Consider the following 16,880-nt stretch of genomic DNA (forward strand, 5'->3'; position numbering starts at 1 on the left):
GCCAGTGCTCCTCGTATTCTAGACTGAAAGATCCCTTCTAAACCACAAGCTCCTTGTGGGCAGGGAATGTGTCAGTTATATTGTTATATTGTACTCTCCAAGTGCTTAATACAGTGCTCTGCACACAGTAAGTGCTCAATAAATACAGGATGAGCGAGTAGGAAACAAAAAAGGCATCAACTTTCTCATTCATCTGTTCTCTGTCGACGGAACATCCATTACCAAATAACTTGTGAGGGAATGTCAACCCTTTAAGTCCTTATTAGGGAAAAGGCTTTAAAAAGAAATATTATTTACATGCAGTGTGACCTAGTGGAAAGAGCTCAGAATTGGGAGTCGAGAAACGTGGCTCTCGTGCTCCATCCGCTAGGCTACGCTGCTTCTCGGTGTGGGTCTCAGTTTCCTCATCTGTGAAATGGGGATCAATCAGTGGCACTTATTGAGTGTTTACTGTGTGCAGAGCACTGTACTAAGCACTTGGGAGAGTCCAATAGAAAAGAGTAGGTATAGACAATTCTTGTCTATAAGGAGTTTGTTAATTGGGTACAGTCCTGTTTCTCATAGGGCTCAAAGTCTAAGGGGGAAGGAGAAGGGGTGGTTTATCTTCACTTTACAGATGAGGTAACTGAGGCACAGAGAAGTTCATTTACCTGCCCCAAATCACACAGTAGGCAAGTGGTGGAGCTGGATTAGAACCCGGATCTTGGGACTCCCAGGCCCAAACTCTTTCCACTAGGTTACGCTGCTTCCCATCCTGCCTTGAGGAAGAAGGTAATGCCACACTTGGTAATAATAATGGTATTTGTTAAGGTCTTATTATGTGCCAAGCACTGTTCTAAGTGCTGGGGAGGATACAAGGTATTCAGGTTGTCCCACGTGGGGCTCACAGTCTTCATCCCCATTTTACAGATGAGGTAACTGAGGCACAGAGAAGTTGTGACTTAGTGGAAAGAGCACGGGCTTGGGAGTCAGAGGTCATGGGTTCTAACCCTGGCTCTGCCACTTGTCAGCTGTATGACCTTGGGTAAGTCATTTTACTTTTCTGTGCCTCAGTGACCTCATCTGTAAAATGGGGATTAAGACTGTGAGCCCCACATAGAACTACCTGATTACCTTGTATCTACTCCAGTGCTTAGAACAGTGCTTGGCACATAGCTTAGTACAGTGTTCTGCACACAGTAACAGCTCAATAAATATGATTGAATGAATAGTAAGTGCTTAACAAATACCATCATTATTATTTCAGCGCTTAGAACAGTGCTTTGCACATAGTAAGCGCTTAACAAATGCCATTATTAATTAAGTGACTTGCCCAAAGTCACACAGCTGATAAGTGGCGGAGCCGGGATTAGAACCCACGACCCCTGACTCCCAAGCCCAGGTTCTTTCCACTAAGCCACGCTGCTTCTCTAAAGGAATCAGACTTGGAGATGCCGGAGATTGAACCCAGGACCTCATACATGCAAAGCATGTGCTCTACCACTGAGCTACATCCCCAACTGGTACTTATTGAGCACTTACTGACTTCTTACTGAATATTGAATCCAAATATTTTCTCCCTTCTTTCTGTTCATCCTCTTTTTCCTTACTCTCTTTCTCTATTCCCTTTCCATTCCTGGGTCACATTCTTTCTCCTCTATCATTTCCTACCTCATGCTCTTTTCCTCATCTCCCAATATATGTAAAAGAAGATAGGAAATAGGAAAAGAGGAAATGGGAAATAAATGTAAAGGAAAGAAAATACCACAAAATGTGATGGAAACAAATAAACTTACCCACACTCCTGTATTATACAGTGGGTGAACTGGTTAAAATATTAATTAATCAATCATTTTCCAGACCTCATTTAAGCTTGTTGATAAAATAAATACAATAGACTGAATGAATGAATTAATGAATTTTCAAGCTCCAAAAATGAAAATCATTTTCAAGGGTTTTATCCAAGTCCTTTTTAGAAGAGAGAAAACAAGAGTTAACCAAGATATCCTTATCTGGGTTTATTGCAAAATGAAGACAAACTAGGCCTAAACCTCTTGTTCACTCATGCATAATGCTGTGTTTTCACCCCATGCTGTTTTTTCAGAGTGGTGAATAATACTATAATGAGCTATTCAGAAACCAACGGTTCATTTTCATCAGGAGCGCACAAACAAATCTGAAGGAGATTTGACATCTTAATTGACAAGCCTAGTGAAGTGTAACCATCCTGCTTTGGCAATCGCCTCTAAAACCCAATTATGGAATCAAGATGGCTGCCACCCAACCCCATACCAGAACCCCCCAGCTCCACGCCATATATGACAGGTAGAGCACTGGGAAAGTTGTGGAGGGTTCTTTGTTGTTGTTGTTATTTTTTTTTTACTTGAGGCACTGAGGAGTCTGAGGATCGCATCCTCAAAGTGGCGATTGACTGCCACACTACTCGCTATTTTTCTATTTTTGACTGCTGGATTTTAACCTGCTAAATTAAGCTTATTTAGATGTCATTTTAAAATACAGGTCTAACCTCTTGGGGGTAGGGGTTGGTTTTTTATGGTAATTTTTAGGCACTGTAACGATAGTAGTTGGTTTTTTATGGTAATTTTTAGGCACTGTAACAATAGTAATAATAATAATGATCTTTTTTAAGTGCTTACTGTGTGCCAGGCTCTGTACTAAACGCTGGGGTGGGTACAAGCAGATCGGGTTGAACACAGTCCCTGTCCCATGTGGGGCTCAAGCCCCATTTTACGGATGAGGGAACTGAGGCCTGGAGGCGTCAAGTGACTCACCCAAGGTCATTCAGCAGACAAGTGGCAGAGCCGGGATTAGAACTCATGACCTTCTGACTCCCAGGCCCGTGCTCTATCCACTATACCATGCTGCTTCCCACTGTACTAAGCGCTAGGGAAGATACAACCTAATCCGGCTGGACACGGTCCACGTCCCACCCGGGGTTCACGGTCGTGATCCCCCATTTTACAGATGAGGGAACTGAGGCACAGAAAAATTAAGTGGCTTGCCCAAGGTCACACAGCAGGCCAGTCATGGAGCTGGGATTAGTACTCAGGTCCTTCTGACTCCCAGGCTCATGCTCTCTCCACTAGGCCATGCTGCTTCTCTAATCTGTCTTGATTTGATTTCCACGTAATGAGCCCAGTGATTCATACAACGCTTAAATAGGGTAAGCATTTAATTAAATGTTTGGGAGCGAGGCCATGTGGCCTAATGGTTAGACCGTGGGAGCGGGACCCAGGAGAGCCAGATTCTAGTCCTAGCTCTGCACCTGACCGGCTGTGTGCTGAGGAAGTCGCTGAACCTCCCTGAGCCACCGTTTCCTTATCTGTCAAATGGGGATAAGAGTTAATCCATGGGATTTATTGAGTTCTTACTATGTGCAGAGCATTGTACTAAGCGCTTGAGCAGAACGGGTCTGCTAATTCTATCGCACTCTCCCAGGAGTTTAGTACGGTGCTCTGCAGGTAGTAAGCACTCAATTGATACTATTGATTGATTGACTCCGTTTAAAAGCTCCGTTGCATTACATGGGGGATGCTAAAAAGACTGGACTGGCAAAGACTACTAAGGTCAACTCTAGGCCAAGAAAATCCCCTGCCTCTGTTCCCGGGCAGCATCTCCTCCAGGAAGCCTTCCCTGTTTAAGCCATCTTTACCCCTTTTCCCTCTTCCTCCTGCATCACCTCTGCACTTGGACCTTCGGTCATTTGGTATTTGCCCTACCCTCAGCCCCACAGCACTTACGTACACATCTGTAAATTTTTAATCTTTATTAATGTCTGTCTCCTCTTCTATACCGCAAGCTCGTTGTGGGCAGGGGAAGCAGCATGGTCCGGTGGTTAGAGCCCAGGCCTGGGAGTCAGAAGGATGTGGATTCTAATCCCGACTCCACCACTTGTCTGCTGTGTGACCATGGGCAAATCACTTCACTTCTCTGGGCTTCACTTACCTCAACTGGAAAATGGGGATTAAGACTGGGAGCCCTGTGTGGGACAGGGACTGTGTCCAACCCGATTATCTTGTATCTACCCCAGCACTTAATACGGTTATAAGGGCTGGGAACGTACATGCTAATTTTGTTGCCCTTTACCATTCCAAGCGCTTAGTACAGAGCTCTGCACATAGTAAGCTCTCTATAAATACCTTTGATTGATTGACAGTAAGTGCTTAACAAATGGCATTAAAAAAAAAAAGTGTCTACCAACTCTGTGGTATTCTCCCAAGCTCTTAACCTCTTCTGCAAAGAGTAAGCGCTCAATCATCATCATCAATCGTATTTATTGAGCGCTTACTATCATCATCATCATCATCAATCGTATTTATTGAGCGCTTACTATGTGCAGAGCACTGTACTAAGCGCTTGGGAAGTACAAATTGGCAACATATAGAGACAGTCCCTACCCAACAGTGGGCTCACAGTCTAAAAGGGGGGAGACAGAGAACAAAACCAAACATACCAACAAAATAAAATAAATAGAATAGATATGTACAAATAAAATAAATAAATAAATAAATAGAGTAAAAAATATGTACAAACATATATACATGTATACAGGTGCTGTGGGGAAGGGAAGGAGGTAAGATGGGGGGGATGGAGAGGGGGACGAGGGGGAGAGGAAGGAAGGGGCTCAGTCTGGGAAGGCCTCCTGGAGGAGGTGAGCTCTCAGTAGGGCCTTGAAGGGAGGAAGAGAGCTAGCTTGGCGGATGGGCAGAGGGAGGGCATTCCAGGCCCGGGGGATGACGTGGGGAGACAGAGAACAAAACCAAACATATTAACAAAATAAAATAAATAGAATAGATATGTACAAGTAAATAAATAAATAAATAAATAGAGTAATAAATATGTACAAACATATATACATATATACAGGTGCTGTGGGGAAGGGAAGGAGGTAAGACGGGGGGATGGAGAGGTGGACGAGGGGGAAAGGAAGGAGGGGGCTCAGTCAATCGATCAATATCATCGATTGACCGATTGATTGTCTGAACCAATTGGTACCATGAGGTTTGTGGAACTTCCCGGTCAGGGAACGCGAAATTTATTTCCATACTTCATGTCGCTGCCCGGATTGTCTTTGTCCAGAAACGCTCTGGGCATGTTACTCCCCTCCTCAAAAATCTCCAGTGGCTACCAATCAATCTGCGCATCAGGCAGAAACTCCTCACCCTCGGCTTCAAGGCTCTCTATCACCTCACCCCCTCCTACCTCACCTCCCTTCTCTCCTTCTACAGCCCAGCCCGCACCCTCCACTCCTCTGCCGCTAATCTCCTCACCGTGCCTCGTTCTCGCCTGTCCCGCCGTCGACCCCCGGCCCACGTCATCCCCCTGGCCTGGAATGCCCTCCCTCCCAACATCTGCCAAGCTAGCTCTCTTCCTCCCTTCAAGGCCCTATTGAGAGCTCACCTTCTCCAGGAGGCCTTCCCAGACTGAGCCCCCTCCTTTCTTTCCCCCTCGTCCACCTCTCCATCCCCCCGTCTTACCTCCTTCCCTTCCCCACAGCACCTGTATATATGTATATATGTTTGTACATATTTATTACTCTATTTATTTATTTATTTACTTTACTTGTACATATCTATTCTATTTATTTTATTTTGTTAATATGTTTGGTTTTGTTCTCTGTCTCCCCCTTCTAGACTGTGAGCACACTGTTGGGTAGGGACTGTCTCTATATGTTGCCAACTTGTACTTCCCAAGCGCTTAGTACAGTGCTCTGCACACAGTAAGCGCTCAATAAATACGATTGATTGATTGATTGATTGATTGACTTAGAGCCGGGACTAGCTGGGCCTGAATCCAGTTCCTTGCCCATTCTCGTTAGGATCTCCAGTGGGACCGCCATCTTGGAACTGCTTCCCCTCATGTTCTTGTCCAACTCCAAAGGGAGATTAATGGATTAATGATAATAGTAATAATATTAATAATAACAGTACTTGTTAAGCAATTACTGTGTGCCAAACACTTTCCTAAGTGCTGGGGTAAGATCCCTCTAGACTGCAAGTTCGTTGTGGGCAGGGAATGTGTCTGCTTATTGTAGTACTCTCCCAAGTGCTTAGTACAGTGCTCTGCACACAGTAAGCACTCAATAAATACAATCGAATGACTGAATGAATGAATACTAGATAATCAGGTGGAACACAGTCCCAGTCTCACATGGGGCTCACAGTCTAAGTTGGAAGGAGGAGGATTTTTTTAATCAATCAATCAATCAATCAATCAATCAATCAATCGTATTTATTGAGCACTTACTGTGTGCAGAGCACTGTACTAAGTGCTTGGGAACTACAAGTTGGCAACATATAGAGACAGTCCCTACCCAACAGTGGGCTCACAGTCTAGTAATGGTATCATCATCAACTAATGGTATTAGTTGATGATGATGGCATTTGTTAAGTGCTTACTATGTGCGAAGCACTGTTCTAAGCGCTGGGGGGGATACAAGGTGATCAGGTTGTCCCACGTGGGGCTCACAGTCTTAATCCCCATTTTACAGAGGAGGTAACTGAGGCACAGAGAAGTTAAGTACTTGCCCAAAGCACACAGCTGATAAGTGACAGAGTCAGAATTAGAACCCATAACCTCTGGCTCCCAAGCCCGTGCTCTTTCCACTGAGCCACGCTGTTTCTCTTAAGTGCTTACTATGTGCCAAGCACTGAGCTGAGCGCTGGGGTAGATACAAGGTCATCAGGTTGGACACAGTCCGTGTCACCACATGGGGCTCACAGTCAATCCCCATTTTACAGAAGAGGGAACTGAGGCACAGAGAAGTGGAGCGACTTGCCCAAGGTCACACAGCAGACAAGAGGCAAAGCCGGCATCAGAACCTAGGTCCTCTGACTTCCAGGCCTGTGCTCTTTCCAGTAGGTCCACGCTGCTTCACCTTTCGAAAGAACACCATCAAAAACCCTCCAATTCTAAGGATCGTCAGGGAGTTCGAATCCTGTTCCTCTTAGTGTCTAGCAGAATGAAATTGATCAATCAATCAATTGTATTTATCGAGCACATACTACACGCAGAGCACTGTACTAAGCGATTGGGAGTGTACAATATAACAGAGTTGGTAAACACATTCCCTGCCCACAACGAGGTGTCAAAATCGAGTGTATTTCCCCGATTAGCCATCATTAAACACCCACTTCTCCCTCGTTGAGAAACTGGAAGAAAAACTAAATGCAGAAGTCGTTCGATTTCTAGAACTTAACAAAAACAAAAAAAACCCCAGATATTTTATATTCCCATTTCTGCTTTCACAGCTAGTCAGGAAGAGGGTCATTACTCACGGTTTAAGGAGAATGGCATAATCGCTTTATTTTAGTTAGTTTTGTAGATGACTGTGAGAGAAGTGGGACAAATTTGGGAAGGAAAAAAGGTATCTCAATCATCTGATGGTATTTAGTGAGTGTCTGCCACAGGCAGAACACTGTACTAAGCACTAGGGAAAGTATAGGAAAACAGAGTCGGTAGACACATTTCCTCCCCACAGCCTTGCATTTATTATTATCCTTGAGCCTTTCAGGTGGACATTACTCAGCAATTCGATCCCTCCTAGCTTGGGCCTCCCTTGGGCCTCAGATATGATCCAGCCTCTCAGGGATCTTCAAACATTCCAGAAACCCGGGCAAAATCTCCTCTCCCTTCCTCTCTGATTATTCTTCCTGGAGACAGTAATGTCTTTGCTCCTGACCCTCTCTTCTCTAGACTCCTGTCTACTTTGACCACACTGACCTCAACATTTTCCCAGAAAAACATGCAAAACCCATTCAAACCGCAGTTCAGAGCCTAATGCTGGGAAACTTGCAATTTTTTTTTATGGTATTGGTAAAGTACCTGCTATGCACCAGGCAATGTACTAAGTGCTGGGCATAGGTACAAGCTAATCAGGTTGGACACAGTCCATGACCCACATGGGGGCCTCAAGGTCTTAATGCCCATTTTACAGATGAGGTAACTGAGGTAACTCCTCCTCTCCAGACTCCTTGAACGAGTCGTCTACACCCACAGTCTCGAGTTCTTTCCTCCAATTCTCTCCTTGACCCCCTCCTATCTGGCTTCTGTCCCCTTCACTCCACAGAAACTGCCCTCTCAAAAGTCACCATTGATCTCTTTCTTGCCAAATCCCATGGCCTCTGCTTTATCCTAATCCTCCTTGACCTCTCAGCTACCTTTGGCGCTGTCGACCACCCCCTTCTCATGGAAACATTATGCAACCTAAATATATTATGGTACTTGTAGAGTGCTTATTGTGTGCCAAGGACTGTTCTAAGTACTGAGGTAGATACAAATTAATCAGGTTGGACATAGTCCCTGTCCCACATGGGGCTCATACTCATCCCCATTTTACAGATGAAGTAACTGAGGCCTTGAAAAGTGGAGTGATTTGCCCAAAGTCACATAGCAAACATGTGGCAGAGCTGGAATTAGAACCCAGGTCCTTCTGACTCCCAGGCCCTTAATCTATTCACTAAACCATGCTGCTTCTCAACCTGAGCTTCACTGACACTGTCCTCTCCTGGTTCTCCTCTTATCTCTCTGGCCGCTCTTTCTCAGTCTCTTTCCCAGGCTTCTTCTCTGCCTGCCACCCCCTAACTATGGTTCAGTTCTGGGTCCCCTTCTATTCTCCATCTACACCCACTCCCTTGGAGAACTCATTTGCTCCATGGCTTCACCTACTATCTCTATGCGGATGATTCCCATATCTACATCTCCAGCCTGGATTGCTCTCCTCAACAGTCTCCCATTTTCTCCTGCCTTCAAGACATCTCTACTTGGATGTACTGCCATCATCTCAAACTAAACAAGTCCAAAAGAGAACTTCTTATCTTCCTAACCAAACCCTATCCTCCCCCTGACTTTCCCATCACTGTAGGCAGCACCACTATCCTTCCTGTCTCACAGGCCCGTAATCTTGATGTTATCCTTGACTTCTCTCCCCCGTTCAACCCACGTATTCAATCTATCAGTAAATACTGTCAATTTAACCTTCACAACATCACGAAAATCTGTCCTTTCCTCTCCATCCAAACTGGTGTCATGTTAATCCAAGCACTTATCCTATCCCGCCTTGACTACTGTATCAGCCTCCTTGCTGACCTCCCAGCCTCCTGGCCTCGCCCCACTCCAGTCCAGACTTCACTCTGCTGCCTGGGTCATTTTTCTACAAAAACGTTTCCCCACTCCTCAAGAACTTCCAGAGATCACCCATCCACCTTGGCATCAAACAGAAACTCCTGACCATCGGTTTTAAAGCAGTCAATCACCTTGCCCCCTCCTCCATCACCAGGCTACTCTCCTACTACAACCCAGCCCGCACACTTCACCCCTGTAATGCCAACCTACTCCCCGTACCTTGATCTCATCTATCTTGTCACTGACTTCTCACCCATGTCCTGCCTCTGGCCTGGAACGCCCTCCCACCTTCAAAGCCTTATTGAAGGCACAGACTGAGCCCCCTCCTCCAGACTGAGCCCCCTCCTTCCTCTCCCCCTCGTCCCCCTCTCCATCCCCTCATCTTACCTCCTTCCCTTCCCCACAGCACCTGTATATATGTATATATGTTTGTACATATTTGTTACTCTATCTGTTTATTTATTTATTTATTTTACTTGTACATATCTATTCTATTTATTTTATTTTGTTACTATGTTTGTTTTTGTTCTCTGTCTCCCCCTTCTAGACTGTGAGCCCACTGTTGGATAGGGACTGTCTCTATATGTTGCCAACTTGTACTTCCCAAGCACTTAATACAGTGCTCTGTACACAGTAAGTGCTCAATAAATATGATTGATAGATTGATTTATCTCCTCTGAGAGGCCTTCTCTGACTAAGCCCTCATTTCCATTTTTCCCACTCTCTTCTGCATTGCCCTGACTCCTCCCGTTAGTCACCACCGCCACCCACCTCCCAGTCCAACCCCACAGCACTTATGTACATATCCGTAATTTATTTATTTATATGAATGTCTGTCTCCCCCTCTAGACTGTATGCTCATCATGGGCAGGGAATGTGTTGTTAGAGAAGCAGTGTGGCCTAGTGGATAGAGCACGGGCCTGGGAGTCAGAAGGTCATACGTCCTAATCCCAGCTCTGCCACTTGTCTGCTGTGTGACCTTGGGTAAATCTCTGTGCCTCAGCTACCTCATCTGGAAAATAGGGAATGAGACTGTGAGCCCCACGTGGGACAGGGAACTGTGCCCAACCCGATTTGCTTGTATCCACCCCAGCGCTTAGAATGGTGCCTGGCACATTGTAAACACCAAACAAATGCCATTGTTATTGTTATTATATTGCTGTTTTGTACTCTTCCAAGTGCTTAGTACAGTGCTCTGCGCACAGTAAGTGCTCAATAAATATGACTGATTGATTGATCAGTGGTATTTATTGAGAGCATGCTGTGTGCAAAGCAGAGTACTAAGCGCTGAGGAGAGTAACAGAGTTGGCAGACAAGTTCCCTGCCCACAAGGAGCTTACTGTCTAGAGGGATATGGGGGGAGTCTTCAGCTTCTTTAGGTTCTTTGGAACATACTGGGGTCCCCAAGCACCTAAATAAACAAAAAAGGGTAACTGCATCTCTGCCAGTTGGGAGGGAAGGGAGAAGAGGTTCACCTGGGGAGGAGGAGGAGAAGGCGAATGGGGAGGAGTGATGGGCGAGTGGGCATCCTGCAAGCCCCGGGACTGCCCTGGAAATGTGCATACAGTCAGTTAATTGTATTTATTGGGTGCTTACTGTGTGCAGAGCACTGGACTAGGCGCTGAGGAGAGTACAGAATAACAATCAACAGTTGTGAAGCTTCCAGACGCGTGTAAAAGCTTGGCACTAGCCCCTGGTGAACGGACCCTAACCTGGACCACATGTCTTCCAGAGCTGGACTCTTTGATCTTTGCCTTCTTGCCATCTCTCCCTGTTTTTTCCTCTCTCCCCTACCCCTCCTTGCTTCCTGGGGAAGCAGCTTGGTGTAGCGGATAGAGCCCGGCCCTGGGAGTCAGAAGGTCATGGGTTCTAATCCCTGCTCCACCGCTTGTCTGCTGTGTGACCTTGGGCAAGTCACTTCACTTCTCTAGGCCTTGGTTACCTCATCTGGAAACGGGGATTGAGACCGTGAGCCCCATGTGGGACAGGGACTGTGTCCAACCTGATTAGCTTCTATCTACCCCGCTAAGAACAATCCCCAGCACGTAATAAGTGCTTAACAAATAACATTAGAAGAAGGAAAAACTCAAATAAGTTAGGGTGCTTCTATCACCACTTTCTCAAGGAAGGCTTCCTGAAAAACAAGACAGTTCCCTTCAGAGGAAGAGCTGCCAAAACAACCATCAAGTGGTAGGAGAAAGTGAAGCAAGGAGATCTGAGAGAGGCTCTGAAGAACCTGACTGTCTGTCCTTCCCTCTCTGGCTAATATCATTTCCTTAAGCAGCGGGGGAAAGGGAAAATAAGTTTTACAAAGGTTTTTTATTATATATTTTTTTCTTTTGGCAAATGCCAGAAGAACAAATGATTGTTTCAGTACCCAATATAATTGTGAGAAGCTGGGGAGATTTCCTTGTATCCATTCCAGCACTTAGAACAGTGCTTGGCACCTAGTAAGCACTTAACAAATAATAATAATAATAATAATGGCATTTGTTAAGCACTTACTAGGTGCCAAGCACTGTTCTAAGCGCTGGGGAGGATACGAGGTGATCAGGTTGTCCCATGGGGGGCTCACAGTCTTAATCCCCATTTTACAGATGAGGTAACTGAGGCACAGAGAAGTTAAGTGACTTGCCCAAAGTCACACAGCTGACAATTGATGGAGCCAGGATTTGAACCCATAACCTCTTGACTCCCAAGCCCGTGCTCTTTCTACTGCGCCACGCTGCTTCTCTAATACCATTATTATCATTATTATTATTATTACCTTATTCCTGGCTTTGGAGAAAGTAGGCCATTTAATTGCCTTGTCATTTGATTAAAAGTGTGGCAGTACACCTCTCATGTCAGCATGTCTTCTTAAGATAGCTCATTATTAACAAAATTGGCATTTGAGAACTATTGTTTCAAGCCTGTAAACTCGTTGTTGGGCAGGGAATATGTCTGCCATCTCTGTTGTATTGTACTCTCCCAATCGCTTAGTACAGTGCGCTGCGCAAGGTAAGTGTTGGATAAATACCACTGATTGATTGATTGATTGAATGGGAAATAGGGGTGTGTTCCAACCCCTTCCACCAAGATCCTTATTTTTTTTTTTGTAATTTTAATGGTATTTGTTAAGTGCTTACTATGTGCTGAGCACAACCACTCTTTCCCTCTTCAAAGGCTTACTGAAGGCCCATCTCCTACAAGAGGCCTTCCCAGACTAAGCCCCATTTTTCCTCATCTCCCACTCCCTTTGTAGTGGCCCTGACGAGCTCCCTTTTCTCTTCCCTCCTCCCAGCTCCAAAGCACTTATGTATATATCTGTCATTTTATCTGCCCCTTTGCTCTTCCCCCCTCACAGCCCCAAAGCACTTATGCACACATCTGTCATTTTATTTATTTATATTGATACCTGTCTCCCCACCTCCAGACCGTGAGCAGGGAATAGGGGCAGGGAATGTCACTGTTTATTGCTGTATTGTGCTTTCCTAAGCTCTTAGTACAGGGCTCTGCATTCTAGTAACGCTCAATAAATATGATTGAATGAATGATTAGAGGCATAAGGGAGCAAGCAGGATAGGACTGAAGTTGGCCAGCAGGCTTGGAAAAACTAAATGGATGAGAAAGAACCGACCGGGAGGTCTTTTCACACCCATTCAAGAACTCTGGGTGCACTGTATCCCCCTAAGCACTTGTATACTTACCTCCTCAACCCCACTGCAGTTTTGTACATATTATTTAACTCTACTGCTTCCCCGTCTGTAATTTCTTTTAATATCTGTCATGTCTACTTACTCTATTGCACCGTAGAAGCAGCATGGCCTAGTGGATAGAGCGTGGGCCTGGGAGTCAGAAAAGCATGAGTTCTAATCCCGCCTCTGCTGCTCGTCTGCTGTGTGACCTCGGGAGAGTAGCTCCACTTCTCTGGACCTCAGCTACCTCATCTGGAAAACGGAAAGTAAGACTGCGAGCCCCACGTAGGTCAGGGACTGCATCCAACCCAATTGGCTTGTATCCACCCTAGAAAATAGCAAACAATAACAAATACCATTATTATAATTATTATTGTACCCACCGAAGTTCTTAGTACAATGCTGCACACACAGTAAGCACTCGATAAAGACCACTGATTGATCTTGGTGATTTTCAGTCCTGCTTAAAAACCTGTCTGGTATGAACAGGGCTGGCAGGCTGGCTCAACAATCTGTTGGGTTAAAAACAATGAAAACAGCTGGGAACTCCTTGTTCCCTTAGAGTTGGCCTCAGGATTCAAACACTACACGCGTTCTGGGGAGTTGGCATTTCACCAAGTACATCAAGTTGGCTGTCCTAAGCGCCCCCACCCCCTCGCCCCCCAAAATAGCATCAGACTAGATTGAGTAGTCGCTCTCAAGTGTAGCTGAATCAATCAGTGGTATTTATTGAGTGCTTACTGTAGGCAGAGTGCTGTACTGAGCGCTTGGGAGAGTTCAATAGAACAGAGCTGCTGAAGTACTTGCCATTCGCATGCTCAAGATCACACAGACTGGCTTAGTGGAAAGAGCATGGGTTTGGGAGGCAGAGGTTGTGGGTTCTAATCCTTGCTCTGCCACCTGTCACCTATGTGACTTTGGGCAAGTCACTTCACTTCTATGTTTCTCAATTACCTCATCTGTCAAATGGGGATTAAGACTGTGAGCCCCACGCGGGACAACCTGATTACCTTGTATCTACCCCAGCGCTTAGAACAGTGCATGGCATATAGTAACGAATACCATCATCATCATTATCAACAGTCCTATCCATAATGCATAACTAAATTAAGCATCTGTCTCCCCAGCTCAATTGTCAGCTCCTTGAGGGCAGGGATGGTTTCTACCAACTCTCTTGTATTGTACTCTCCCCAGCACTTAGTACAGTGCTCTGCACCCTGTTGGCACCAAAAAAATGCCATTCATTGATTCATTGAATTTTTGGTGATTTTTTTTTTTCATTCTTTTCTTTCCTTTTTTTCCCCCTAAAGGATTCACATGGTAATCCCGAGTCATTTTGAATTTTTGGTGTTGAAAAGTAAATTGTTCAGGAGTGAAATCGCTAATACCAAAGTCAGTTTTTGCAAATGACTACCTGTACTACTAGCTGTTGTTGTTGTTGTCTTATGTGGTCAAGTCATCTCCTAATAGTGACGCCATGGATACATTCATTCATTCATTCACTCAATTGTATTTATTGAGTGCTTACTGTGTGCAGAGCACTGGACTGAGCGCTTGGGAAGTACAAGTCGGCAACATCTGATCACCTTGTAATAATAATAATAATAGTAATGACATTTATTAAGTGCTTACTATGTGCAAAGCACTGTTCTAAGCATTGGGGAGGTTACAAGGTGATCAGGTTGTCCCACAGGGGGGCTCACAGTCTTAATCCCCATCCTTCAGATGAGGGAACCGAGGCACAGAGAAGTGAAGTGATTTGCCCAAAGTCACACAGCTGGCAGGATTTGAACCCATGACCTCTTACTCCAAAGCCCAGGCTCTTTCCACTAAGCCATGCTGCTTCTATCCTGCTTGTATCCTCCCCAGTACTTCAAACAGTACTTGGCACACAGTAAGCGTTTAACAAATGTCATCATTATAAGCATGCTCTTCCTAAAGTCTAACCTAAATCCTTCCCGCTGCACCTGGAGCCCGTTGATCTCCGGGAAGCCGGGCCTCTGGGACCACAGGGCCACGGAGGGATGCAGAGAGCTGAGGCAGGGTGGGGAGGGGGCCTAGCTGAGGCCCCCGGCTGACCCCGCTGGGCTGCCCTTTCATTCATTCATTCATTCAATAGTATTGATTGAGTGCTTACCTTGTGCAGAGCACTGGACTAAGCGCTTGGTCCTGACCTGAGCCTGGAGACACGGACAATGGCCAGCCGAGTCCCGGGGTCTGGCCCAGCCTGAGGACCCCTTCCTGGGCCCTGCGCCTTTCCTCCACTGTCAGCTCCTTGTGGGCAGGGAATGTGTCCGTTCTATTTTATCCTCTCCAGTGCTCAGTACAGTGCTCGCCCCGCAGGGAGTGCTCAGTAAATACCATGGTTTGAGGCCCCCAACCCTACTCTGCTGACTTCCCCCCATCCCCCTGCCCAGGAGGCCCAGGTCAGCCTCTACCCCCAGTTGCTCCGCCTCAGCTTCGGGCAGCCCTCTCAGAGGTGAGACCCCAGACACTGGGGAGGGTGGGAGGGGGTTTCAGGGTGGTGGGAGGGTCCCAGGCTTGACCCAGCCAGCCTGCTGAAAAAGGGCCCCCCTGAGACTGAAGATAGAGGGGCTCCCCCTCCCCAGAAGAAAGGGGACCCTCAAGCCCCCCAAATGTAGTCTGCAGTTTCTCCCTGAGGGAGGGGAGAGGCAGGGGTTCTTCCCGCTTCCTGAAAGGGGGGTGCTGGTTGGGGGCAGCAGGTCTGGACACCCCCCCACCCCATCTGTCTCCCCCGGTCCAGAATGACCTCCCTCCACACATCCGCCAAGCTAGCTCTCTTCCTCCCTTCAAAGCCCTACTGAGAGCTCACCTCCTCCAGGAGGCCTTCCCACACTGAACCCTCTTTTTCCTCTCCTCCCCCCCAACCTCCCGCCCTACCTCCTTCCCCTCCCCACAGCACCTGGATATACGTTTGTACAGATTTATTACTCTATTTTACTTATTCATATTTACTATTCTATTTATTTTTGTAATGATGTGCATGAGAAGCAGCATGGCACAGTGGGAAGAGCACGGGCTTTGGAGTCAGTGGTAATGGGTTCAAATCCCGGCTCTGCCAATTGTCAGCTGTGTGACCTTGGGCAAGTCACCTAACCTCTCTGTGCCTCAGTTACCTCATCTGTAAAATGGGGATGAAGACTGGGAGCCCCCATGGGACAACCTGATCACCTTGTAACCTCCCCAGCACTTAGAACAGTGCTTTGCACCTAATAAGCGCTTAACAAATGCCATCATCATTATTATTATTATATAGCTTCAATTCTATTTGTTCTGACGACTTTGACACCCGTCTACATGTTTTGTTGTCCGTCTCCCGCTTCTAGATTGTGAGCCCGTTGTCGGGTAGGGACCGTCTCTATATGTGGCCAACTGGTACCTCCCAAGCGCTTAGTCCAGTGGTCTGCACACAGTAAGTGCTCAATAAATATGATTGAATGAATGAAAGAAGAGGGGAGCCCCCCCCCCCCCAGCCCGCTGTCAGCCTGCCAGTCGCCCTCCCCAGGGCCCACCTTACTGTGCAGGCCTGGCTGATGAGGAAACGCAGGAGGTCCTTGATGCTCCTGGCCCGGTCCCATTGGAAATGGACCACGGCCTGCGTGGGGCTGAAGCCCATGGCCGGAGGCATGTCTGGCCAGCCCAGGTTCAGGTCCGGGGGCTCGGCGTCAGACACGGCCGGGAAGTAGGTGCTCGAGGTGGCGTCCGACGGGACGGATGGGTGGCCGTCGGACACGGGGGGCTCATTGTGTGAGCGTGGAAGGTGGCGATGGTAAACCACTTCCATATTTTTAACAAGAAAACTCTATGGATACACTACCAGAACGATTGCAGATGGAGGTGGGGCGTTCTGGGAGAGACACTCCTGTGTCTCCCCCCTTGACTCTCTCCCATACCGCTGCTGTCCAGCACAGGTGAGTTTTGACTGGTAGCAGACTGCCTTCCACTCTCTAGCCACTGCCCAAGCTAGGAATGGAATCGATATGCTTCTGCTTGACTCTCCCTCCCATAGTCAAGACTGGTAGACTACTGGAAACTCTCCAGGTGCGAACCTGAGAGATG

General features: G+C 46.7%; 2 non-coding genes across 2 annotated transcripts; both read right to left on the reverse strand.

Moving 5' to 3' along the window:
• Positions 1-1,425: 1,425 nt before the first annotated feature.
• TRNAA-UGC lies at positions 1,426-1,497 on the reverse strand. The gene has a single exon. It is a non-coding gene; the product is annotated as a tRNA-Ala (tRNA).
• Positions 1,498-16,742: 15,245 nt separating this feature from the next.
• Positions 16,743-16,880, reverse strand: LOC119948390. Its single transcript, XR_005456789.1, has one exon. It is a non-coding gene; the product is annotated as a small nucleolar RNA SNORA7 (small nucleolar RNA).

The sequence above is a fragment of the Tachyglossus aculeatus genome, chromosome X4 (genome assembly GCF_015852505.1).
Source record: "Tachyglossus aculeatus isolate mTacAcu1 chromosome X4, mTacAcu1.pri, whole genome shotgun sequence".
Classification (NCBI taxonomy): Eukaryota; Metazoa; Chordata; class Mammalia; order Monotremata; family Tachyglossidae; genus Tachyglossus; species Tachyglossus aculeatus.